This window comes from Crocuta crocuta, unplaced genomic scaffold (assembly GCF_008692635.1).
Source record: "Crocuta crocuta isolate KB4526 unplaced genomic scaffold, BGI_CrCroc_1.0 scaffold83, whole genome shotgun sequence".
NCBI lineage: Eukaryota > Metazoa > Chordata > Mammalia > Carnivora > Hyaenidae > Crocuta > Crocuta crocuta.
In genome coordinates, this window is record NW_027529638.1 from 3,863,758 (window position 1) to 3,875,525 (window position 11,768).

General features: G+C 38.5%; 1 long non-coding RNA gene across 1 annotated transcript in view; it reads left to right on the forward strand.

Annotated features, from left to right (window-relative positions):
* The first annotated feature begins 1,923 nt into the window (after positions 1 to 1,923).
* The window catches only part of LOC144230122 (uncharacterized), a 201,595-nt gene continuing 191,750 nt past the window's right edge, over positions 1,924 to 11,768 (forward strand). The window contains exons 1-2 of the long non-coding RNA XR_013334698.1: positions 1,924 to 2,007; positions 4,320 to 4,494. This is a non-coding gene — a long non-coding RNA (uncharacterized LOC144230122). The remainder of the gene's footprint in view (positions 2,008 to 4,319; positions 4,495 to 11,768) is intronic.

An 11,768-nucleotide genomic window follows, 5' to 3' on the forward strand; every position in this document is an offset into this window, starting at 1 on the left:
CCTCTACAGTTAAGAATCTGGGGGCGCCTGGGTGGCTCAGTGGTTAAGCGTCCGACTTTGGTTCAGGTCATGATCTCACGGTTCGTGGGTTCGAGCCCCGTGTCAGGCTCTGTGCTGATGGCTCAGAGCCTGGAGCCTACTTCAGGTTCTGTGTCTCCCTCTCTCTCTAACCCTCCCCTGCTCACGCTTTCTCTTTCTCTTAAAATAAGTAAATAAACATTATATAAAAAAAAGAATCTGTTTTTTGGTTTGTCTACATTTTTTCCTTTGTTTTGTTTCTTAAATTCCACATGAGTGATAGCATAATGGTATTTGTCTTTTTCTGACTTATTTCACTTAGCTAGCATTATACCCCCTAGATCCATATCTGTTGTTGCAAGTGGCAATATTTCATTCTTTTTTATGGCCGAGTAATATTCCAGCGTGTGTGTATATGTGTCAGTGTGTATCTCACATCTTTATTCACCAAAGACTTAGTTTTCAAATGAATTTAAAGCCAGTAGAATATATACCGCCCACAAAACCCCTTTGTTTTCTCAGGGAACACTGTAGAGCTCATGACCTATGAGTGATTGACGAGTTGATGTAACTGGATTGCTGTCTTTCCAGTGGGACTGTAAGCTTCTCAGGGGCAGGGAGAGTGCTTTGTTCATTCATTCTCAGGACCATGCAGAGTGCTCCATGAACAGATGTTTTAAATCAATAATGCCTTATGATTAAAACATTTTTTCTTATAAAGTAATGATTTGCATCAACAACAGAAGCCTTTCCTCTCAGTACTTGAAATGAGATCCAAACCTTTCAAAAGGAAACTAACTTACTCTTAAGGAGCAATGGTACATAGGATTCTTAACTCAGGTTGTAAAATATAAATAACAGAGTCACAAATCTAGTAGATGTATTTTCAGTTCTCATAGGTGTTGACAAAAATCACAGAGATACCTAATCTAAGTATGCTTAGAAACTTTATGAATTAAAAGAGTTACATTTGAATAAACTAGAAAAAGGAACCTTATTGATTCTACTTTTAGCATTAACTTCAATCAGATAACATATGCTTCTAAAATTGGAGGGTTAAAAAATGTGGTATTCACAATAATTAGAATAATGGATTCTAAGAGAGATCATTAGAGCTCACAATGTGCTCTAATTCTTACCAGCTGTGACAGGGCAGGCCGTTGCTATTCCTCAGATTTTGCCTAGAAGCTTTAAAAGAATCTGTTTATAAACTGGAACCAATACTTAAGTGTCACTGGATTAACACTTCAGAATTTCATGTTTACACATATATTTCACAACTCTCTTTAATATGCTTTAAAGCTGTCTGAGACTTATTTATGTGTTACACAGCTATAGTGGGTTCCATAATCTATAGCTACTTTCTTTTGAAATTAAATTTATTGCCACAGAAAATTGTGGCGAAAATAAAGCCAAAAGGTGTCACAAGCTACTAATTGAAAACATGTATTCTGTAACTAGTAAGCATTAGTAAGCACTTAAGAGGTAGGTCTTATTTAGCATTTTTGAAGTTTAATACGAAAATGATTTAAGAATATTATTAGCGAAGTTTTCTCAGAATAATTTTTTTAACTTAAATGTAAGCTCTAATCTTAAACAGAAATCATGCAGAAGAGTTAAGATATGGTTTAAGATAGTGTTAGAAGGGGTTGCTCCCTGTAAGAATCTTAAAACAGTCAAAATTAATGAGAATTTCATAAAATAGCAGTATACATAAGCTGTTGAAGTTAGTTACCCAAAACATTTGAGTGGTTACTATTTGCTAGGCGTTGCGCTAGGCTAGGCATTATGGATACAGGAATGAACGAGACATATGTGCTGTATTGTAGGGATTTAATTACCAGTGTAGTAAGAACAAGGCTAATAAATGTTTTCTTCTTGTGGCCTAGGTGGAACTGTGTATCAGCGAGTAGTTAAAAACAAAACAAAACAAAAACAGCTGGGTTGCTTTTGGTAGATTCATGTCACATGCATCTATTTAGGTGGTAGGTAAGTGAATCTTCAACCGTCTTCCCTCCCCCTCTGTGATTGATGAGATACTCCTTTCTGCGTGCTGGTATAGAGCTCTGTGGTAGCACCCATTATACCGTGTGGTGATTGCTTATCTGTCTAAATTTTTACCAGATTGTGAGTGCTAAGAAAGCTGAGACCACTTTTATATTTCCAGTTTAGAGCTTCCTACCACATCGATCATATTTAACTGTGGTTGGATAAAGGGATAAAGTAATAAGTTGGGAGGAAAAGGGGGAAATGGGAAAAGAGAGAGGAAGGAATAAGGAGGACAAGACATGGCAGAAGAGAATGAGAAGAGGGAATGTGAGAGAGAACCGATGGCTGGCCACCTTTCTCCTGTGCTCCTCAGGTGAGACTAGCTCATCACAGGCAGTGACACATCTGTCCCTGGGGCAGAGGGGAGGGCATGATGGCAGTGGCATTAGAGCCTGCTTTGGGCTGAGGTGAGTTTCTGAGACTTACAGAAACATCACTTACTGTAGGTTTGTACCTAGATGACTCGTTTGGGTGCATTTCAGGAATGCACTCCAAAGTAGGCAGTTGGAGGACCTGTTTTCCCTTTACTTAATCTCCTGAACAGCAGCATGACTTCATCAGCTACTGAGCCAGTGTGAAGGGTACTAATACTTTTTAGACCAGTGTTCTTCCCACAATGCCGTGACGACTTCCCGCCCAGCTCAGCTGTGGATGATGATTGCATTTGAGTGGGAAATGATATTACTAAGATGTGTGCTTTAGATAAAATTATAATTTTGCCTCCTAGTAAAAAGCATTTGTGTCAAAAAAGGAATGTTTTAAAGTTAATTTTTGGTGTCAACATTGGCAAACATTTCCACAGGCAGCCCCTGTTTATGCCAAACCACAGGCTTTCCTGTTAACCAGGAACTGTTTGAAATGCTTAGTTTAAATATTTTGAAGTCATTTGTTACTGAGGTTGTGGTGCCCTTTCTCACTCAGCTCACATCCTAAATTTGCCTCACTGAAGAGCAACGTAAGGTCTTAAAGAATTCGGAGACAAAGCTACTTTTCAAAATTTGGTTGGAACTAGAGTGGAGTGGGGAAAGGGGGGGGGGTCCCTTCCTGCTGACGGACTGATGGGAGAACTGACATAATGGAAAATCAGCTTTGGTTCCCTTCACGTCTGTGCTTCCTTCTCTCCTTAAGGGCTGTGGGTTCTGGGGTGGATGTGTGTGAGATCTGGGCAAAGTTGGGGCAGCTCTGTTACGTAGACCTGTGCTTTGGGTAGCCAGTGGCTGGAAAGTGATTCTTAGAGCAACTAGGAGAGGAGAAAGAAGTGTTGGCCACACATTATGAAGAAAAAAATGAAAAGACCCAAGGTTACATACCAAGAGCCCTTGGCTGCACACACAACCCCCACTTCTCTTTATGGCAAAATATTGGCCCTACATTTATTTCCTGCAGTTGGTTTCTGCCTCCGATGTGGAACAGGGAAAAGGTTAGATGTGTGTGTGTGAGCAGCCTATAGATTGAAGGATAGTATTTCTTAATGTCTTTTTAGTTTTGGTGTTTAATTTTCTTTCACAATAATAGTGAAGTAAAATCAAACGTATAATTGAGCTAAAAATTCAAGAGTTTCATAGTTTAAATCATTTTTGTTTGGATTTTGATGCATTAATTTAGCACGTACTTGACCTGATCCTTGCCAGCATTTTCCTGTGCCTCTGTTCAGGAGGAATTAAGGAAACCTTCCTCACTGTCACTTTTTCCTCCTTCAGATGCTGCCCTCCTTTGTGCTGGTACACAGCTGTGTTGTAGCACTTTATGATATGCAGTGTTGAATTACTCTCCAGTTTCCAGTGTCTGCAAAATTTTGGTCATTGATTGTTGTAGGTAGGAGTCCTTGAGTCAGCTTAACTAATTTAAATTGACATTTTATTTCATTGGTTTATCAGAGTAATTTTGCATACAAACAAAAAATTCGAATTCAAACTGACTTGAATAAGAAAGGAGTTTATAATCTCTCTCTCTCTCATCAGCAAAAATGAGTTTATTCAAGAATTGTAGAAACTTACAAGGCAGGATAAGCAGGCTACAACAAAATCCTAGACAAGTCCTGGGTTTATAATCTGAAGTGGGTGTCCAGGTAGGGCGGTGCGAGGGCTGCCTGATTGAGGCTAGAGGCCCAGTAATGTCATCACCGAAGTAATGTCATCACCGAGTGGTTTGTGTGTGTGTGTTTGTTTTTTGCTTTTTTTTTTTTTTTTTGGTTGTTGTTGTTCATCTACAGTGTCTAAAGTTCTATGTTGGCCTCATTCTCTGACTCTTAGAACCACACACCACCTTCAGATACGAGCACATTTCCAGAAGAAGAAGAGATACCATCTTTTAAGAATGGAAGAAGCCTTTCCCGGAGGCCCTGCAGCACACTTGCCCTGTCTTCTCCTTGGCAAGAATTAGCCCACTTGCCTGTTCCTAAACCACCGTTGACAAGGGAAATGGATGGTAATGACTGGTTTAGACTTATTTGTGTTGAAATCAGAGCGGCTACTGTAATAGATAAATCTATGTACAGATGTCACAGCGCTTTGCCGAATGTGGAAGCAAAATGGGTTTCATTGCACGTGAATGAAAATAGTTCTATGAGAAAATATAAAACAAGGGTCATAAAGACACATTACATTTGTAGAGAATTAAAAACAAATACCACAGCAAAGGGATTTTTCTGGTTTTCTAAACTTTGCAGCCAGTGAAAGCATTTCTTCTTTATTTCAGGCCTTTGCATTAAGGATATTATTTTTTCCCATGCAATTAGTTACTGGGACAAGATTTAAAAGTTTATTTTTAGTTGTGTGAAAATGAGTTTTAAAATTAATTACATAAAAAATCATATCTTATTTCTAATTTTCTTTGATAAATGAATTGACAGGATGGCGTACTGTATGTAGAATATAGGCTTGTGAAGGCACACCATGAAGCATAAAGAAACGTTAGTTAAGTACTTGTGGACTGACTAGAAGTCTTACGTTGGACTTTTGGCTGCAGTCTCTTGGTGGTGGAGTTTATAGCTTGGGAGGAATGTTAAGGTTAACTAAGGGTTGCAGGAATATTGCAGATGTTCTTCCTCTGTCAGGGGCAGTCATTTGCACACCTGCGACACGGGGCTCTTCTTTCAACATGCATAAAAGCTCACTAGGGGCCAGACTGCTTCCAGATTTGCTTCCTGCTTACTTTGTTCTCTTTCCCACTGCACTTTTCTGCCCGTGTCCTTGCTCTCATTCGTTCAAACCTTTTTTGGAGGGAAAGCTGCTGTTGTGGATTTCAGATTTTCTTGTTACATAAAAATTATGGAATCATGGAGATTCCTGTGAACATGTTTTTTTTCTTTTTCTGTTCAATTACTGTTACCATTAGTAAGGTGATTATAAAGGGAGCCTAGTAAATGTACTCTCTGGGGATTTACCAATGAAGGAGGAACATCTGGAAAGTTCTGTACAATAATAAAAATGGAAACAGATGCATAATTGCTACCCTGACTTCTGTCAGAAGTCTCTGTTATTAGTAATTTAGGAAAAATTTTATTCTACCTACCCCCAAGGAAAGATAAATATATACTCATAATATTTTTGAAACTGAAATGAACAATTTTATTTAGTTTTAGAGATTTCAGTGAAAGATGTTACATTTCCAAGAGTAACAATTTTGCCAATAAAATAGAGGAATTAAAATATAGTAACTTTGATACGACTTGCCAAACAGATGTAAATTCTTTAAAATAATTTATGTGATGAAAATGTGGCATATTACTGTTTTGAAAAATGATATAATTATAAAAATAAGCCCAAAATATTAAATTCTAAATACATTTGTGACTTTTTTTAGGAAGTAATTTTTTCTGATATGAAATATGATCTAGCTTGGCTCATTAAATGAGTACTGTTCCTTAAACGGCATTTGGTGTAATAGGCATGCCCTTTATGCCATCCCCAGTCTCCTGCTGTGTTTCTCTGAGTTCATGGACACTTGAGTAGCAAAAGCATCTCCTTTGGTAGGGAAAGTTTTAAGTGGTAGATCCTCTGTCCTTGATATTACACATTATGATTATGTTATATCAGGTTTATATTACCCTTTGGAAATATAAAAGATCCTTTTAAATTAAAGTTTGTATAAAGGATTAAACTCTTATTATTAAAAATATTTTTTAATGTTTATTTTTTGAGAGAGAGAGTGCATGGGGGGCAGAGAGAGAGAGAGAGGGGACATAGAATCTGAGGCAGGTTCCAGGCTGTCAGCACACAACCCGATGCGGGGCTCAAACTCATGAACTGTGAGATCATGACCTGAGCCAAAGTCCCAGCTGAGCCACCCAGGCACCCCAGGGATTAAACCCTTTTAAACATACTATTTGTTTCTGTGCTGTTTTCAAATTACTGACTCTTAGTCACTGATCTACAAGTTCAGTAAGTGCATGTGGGCCACCTACGGGGTGCCAGGCACTCGGTTAGGTACCAGAACTGGCAAAAATCTTTTCCTGATGGAGCTTAAATTCTTTTAATCCTATTAAACATTCACTGATACCTTCACTTAGAATTGACTCTCTTCTTTCCTTTTATTTTCCCCGTAATTCATTTCTCATGGCAGCCAGCCGTGCTTAGCTTTTAATATAGCAGTATTTGAATGGGTCCATCTGTTCTGTAATGTGAAAGGTTTTAAATGTGTATTTCCCATGCAGTTTTGGGGATGCAAAGGAGACAGAGGAAAGTTGCTCGATGAAGTGAACAGGATGACTATGGAAGCTAAAGCAAGGCAGTACAGAGTAATGAGTGATGACTGGAACGTTAGTCAAAAGAGATGTCATCACTCAGTTCCATGAATTGGTGACTCACTTTGCTGCTCCTTTTCTGAGAAAGCCAGCAGGGCAACAGAGTGAGGTGCCTGCCATATCAGCGCCTCTCAAGGTGTTTCTAAACACCAGATAAGATTGTGGGTGAGACAGTAGTTTGACCTGAACATACTCGAAGTCTTTTATTCCATTGTTTTCAGCATTTTATTAGTATATGTGAGCAGATAAGGTGGATTTGTGGCTTTCTGTAATTCAGATTCAGAATGATGTTAAATTATGCATTGTATGCAGTTAATTGGATTCATGGTCCAAGCATTGTGTGATCTTGATATTTACTTCACGCCCAGACCTACAAACGTAGCACCCCCAGGAATAGTGCACGTGATTGGAGTAAGTGCACATGATTGGAGTAACGTGAGAGGGAGGGGCTGTTTTATTTGGGCAGAGATCCTTAGTAAGAAGTTGGATTATTTCCAAGGGCAAACTTATTTTCTGCTAAAACACATTTTAGAGAAACAGTTCGAAAGAGTCAAATGTAGACTTTTTTGAGTGTATTCTACAGAGCGTAGTGAGATGTTAATGATTTCTCTTTGATCAAAAGATTCCAGGGTTAAATAATTTTTTTTGGTAAAGTAAAACAGTTAATTTACTGCAGAACTTTTCAGAGCTTTAAATATGCTAATATGTATAGTGAAGTCTTTTTAAAAGTGTATTAATTTGAGAGAGAGAGCGCGTGAGTAGGGGAGAGGGGCGGTGGGGGGGAGAGAGAGAAGAGAGGAGAGAGAGAAGAGAATAGAGAAAAGTGAGAATCTTGAGAGAGAGAGAGAGCCTGAGTGGGGAAGAGGGGCAAAGAAGGGGAGAGAAAGGGAAGAGAAGAGAGAGAGGAGTGAAAGAGAAGAGAAGAGAGAGAGAATTTCAGGCAGGCTGCATGTTGATGCCGGGCTCTATTCCATGACCCAGGGATCATGACCTGAGCCAAAATCAAGAGTCGGATGCTCAACCAACTAAGCCATCCAAGTGCCCTGTTATAGTGAAATCTTAAGAGGTATACAGATTATGTTCTATTTTCCAACAGTATTTAAGAATGGATATTTTCCCCTCATGGACATCTCTTCACAGCACACTAGGGCATTAGACAGTGTATGGTCAGTCTCAAGATCAGCAGCATCACCATCACCTGGGTCCCACCCCAAACCTTTTGAAAAAGTCAGGTTCACTGATGGTGGGGCCCAGCAGTCTGTAGTTTAGCAAGCCTTCCAGGTGATTTTGATGCATGTTAGAACCACTGAACTGAGTTCTTGGAACATACTTAGGGAAGTAAAAGCTAACAAACTTGAAATACTCATGCGTTTACAAGAAAGTCGCTATTCTTTTCTGAGTAGTGATGTTTAGGTCTCAGGTTTTCATACAAGGGTAAGGATGTGTGTGTGTGTGTGTGTGTGTGTGTGTGTGTGTGTGTGTGTGTGAATTCATCAAAGGAAAAAAAAGTAAATGCATTCTTGCCAAGTAGAATAGGTGTGGTAGAATGTAAAAGGTGTTGAAAGTTAATGATTCAGGATTTAGTCAAAGTGGAGATGGATTAGCTTTAGATTATGTGCCTGACTTTATATACCACGCCCTGACTGCTTCAGATTTATACTTGTGGAAGTTGAAGAAGTGCATACTTGTACCTCATGGATTAGAAAGTATAGTTCCTGAGGATTTTCATTTTCATAAGGTGCTATACCTTTATTTTTTTATAAAGCATCCTGTTTCTTTCAGTTTATTCTAGCAGGTCATTATGTCCTTTTTGATTTCCTTATGATTCTGCTCTTAGGAAGTTATTTCAACAGGTACTTGCTGGAGAGTAGGGGCTTGGTAGGCACTGTGTTAAGTGCCGAACATACATAGGTACTTATAGTGCTGATCATCACAGAGCTTATAGTGTATGGGAAGGCAGAGGCAAGGAAATAAGGATTGCCTAAGGTGGGAAGTGCTCTGGTAAGGAAGTCTAAGATGCTAAGGAAAAGGAGGGGCACACATCCTTGACCTTGGGAATTATGGAAAGTTTTTCAGAGGAAATGTAGAATAAAACATTTGTGATGTGATAGTTGCTCTTTATTATGTTGCATGGTGATTAACTTGAAAAATAGTGCAGGAATATTCTATGAATATATCTTTTTTAATGTTAATTTTTGAGAGAGTGCAAGTGGGAGGGCAGAGAGAGATGGAGACGCGGGATCTGAAGTGGGCTGTGAGCTGTTAGTACAGTGCCCAGTGCGGGGCTGGAACTCACAAAACGTGAGATCATGACCTCAGCCAAGATCAGGAGTAGATGCTTAACTCACTGAGCATCCAGGCACTCCTGTTTTTAAATATTGCTAAATTTGGAAAGGGAAAATAGTACCCAGTTTGGAAGCATCTCTTTAAGCTGTAGGCAGTTCATCATGTAACATAAAATTCAGGGCATCTATCTTTTGTAGGTTGAATTGTAGAAAAGACAAAGACTATAATTATCCTGAATTTTAAAATGATAGGAAGTGAAAATTAAATTAAGTATGTGATGATGAAGTTATCCAATCCTGTTCTGATAAATAATATGTTTAGGGTATCATAAGAAAATATTTCTATTAAATAAATCTTGCATATTTTTGAGTTACAGTGAATTTACTTAGAAACCAATAATAATTTGGACATATTTAAAAGGGAAAATTCCAAATTTAAAGAAAATAATATTACACATATTTATGACTTCAAACCTTTTTCAGAAATGTTAGTGTGTAAAACCATGTGTGACTGTACAATTCTACCCAAGTATGTATTTACATCTGTGTACTTCAGTGTATTTTGTATTTGTGAATATAATTATGTCTCTTCAGATGAATAAGCAATTCATACTGTGTCAAAAAAGCTAGACATGATTTTAAAATTCTAATGTTTAAAAATTTTTGATCACTATTAATTACCTATTAATTATCAGTATCATAGGTAGGATTTGATTCTGTGTAGTTTATAATTTTAGATTCCTCCTTCCTTTCCTTTTAAAACCTTTTTCAGGTGCTGTCATTACTAGGGCTTCCTTTTGGAGAATTTACCTCTATATAGATATTGCCATAATGTCTAAAATAATGGAGGTGGATATTAATAATGTTAATATAAATGTGAATTACTTTTTGTTTTTGGATTTACTGCTGGAGGTAAATGATTATCTACTCTAGGCACTATTATTCCAAGTAACTAGAGTCCCTCAGGGTCAGTAGAGGAAGGTTTATTGGCACCATGGAGCAGAGGATTTCTTTATTTGATTAGATTGGTCTCAAAAATAAAGGAAGTATAAAAGTCATACTGCATGGGTCACATCCTATTCTGCACTTACACTGAGCCCATCTTAACTTTTCTTTCTGTTATAGAGGTTTGTCATCTTTAAATGTAGGTACAAATAGTACCTGCTTCATAGACTTCTTATCCGGATTAAAAAAGTAAATTAATATGAAGTCCTTGGAACAGTCCCTAACACACAGTAGATGATCAGTAAATATTAGTAATTATCATGCTTCATTTGACCATCAGTAACTTTTCTCAGGGCATAGAAAATATACTTAACAAGATGCATAAAATAGTCCTGTTATCTGACTGCTATTCATTCTCTACACTTTTTAACCTTATATCTCCCAAGCTCCTTTCACCATCTTTGGGGGATTTTGAACCTGCTTGTTATTCTGTCTCCTAAAATACTTTCTTCTTCATCTTCCCTTGGCCAACTGGTTGTTATTTCATGCTTCTGATTTGAGTTCAAAAGGCACATCCTTAGCTTAACCTTTGCTGATATTCCCACGAGCCCTCCACATTCCAAATTACAAGCTGTCCCCTGTTACTAGCTATGTTCCATATCGAATTTTACACTTTATAATGATATAATTGGGTTATTTGTTGTCTTTCCACTCCATAGCATATTATGGACCCAGAAGTGTTCTTAGCACATAGGCACAGAAAAAAATATTTGGGGACTGTGCGTGTCAGTGTGAGTGAATTATGAATGAATACGTGGCCCTATATACTCTTGGGAACTGTACATATTTGGGTATTATAAACACTGGCACTACATCATCCTGATACATGAGATTAGACATTTGTCATTGTTCTTGAAAGTTGAGAAAGTAAACGCTTGACTGTACGCCAGCGTATTTGAGAACTACCAGTACAGAGTATAATGTTTGGTTTGGGGTGTGCATCTCACCGGCTTATGGGGTTCCAGGACGCACAGTTGTGTCCCTGCGTGTGCATCTGCAGGTGATCACCCCGAGGCAGCTGCCTGCAGGAAGTCATTGAGAATCAGAACAAGTTGGACCCCAAGGCTCCGCATGAGCCTTGCAAGTACAGATTTGTTTCAGGGGACAGATCAGTTCCATTGGGTTGTAATCATGGTCTGTGTGGATCTTCCTTTCCTCCTGTCCCCATTTTTCCTTATACTTGTCCTACTTTCTCCCTACTCTTAGTATGTTTCTCCTTTATCCCGCCTTGCTGCAACTTCCTGCAGCTCTGCACACTCGAAAACCTTTCTTTTCTCTCTCCTTTACCTCCTCTTTGAAAAGCTGAAAGAGGTTCCCCGCCCCCCTTTGCAACTCCAAGATTTTTGTGTGAATCTCTGAAGGCCTCTAACAGTTTGACATTGGCAGTGAAAACCTGATCAAAATTAAATCCATTTAAAGACGTTAAACTTCTGTTTCACCTGGAGCTTAAGGTTTAGTGTAGGACATGAAATTCTATAGCATAGAACCTTATGAACCAGAACCAATAAAATGGCTCACCAGAAGGGGTGTGTTTTATTCTTTCTGGATCACTGATTATCCAGTACGGAGCGCTCAGTGTCACCAGCACTGTGCGCCTTACACCTCTTACTCAGAAAGGGAAGTGGCAGTGCCTACTTTAGATCATGTGGTGATAAAGGGAGCTCATT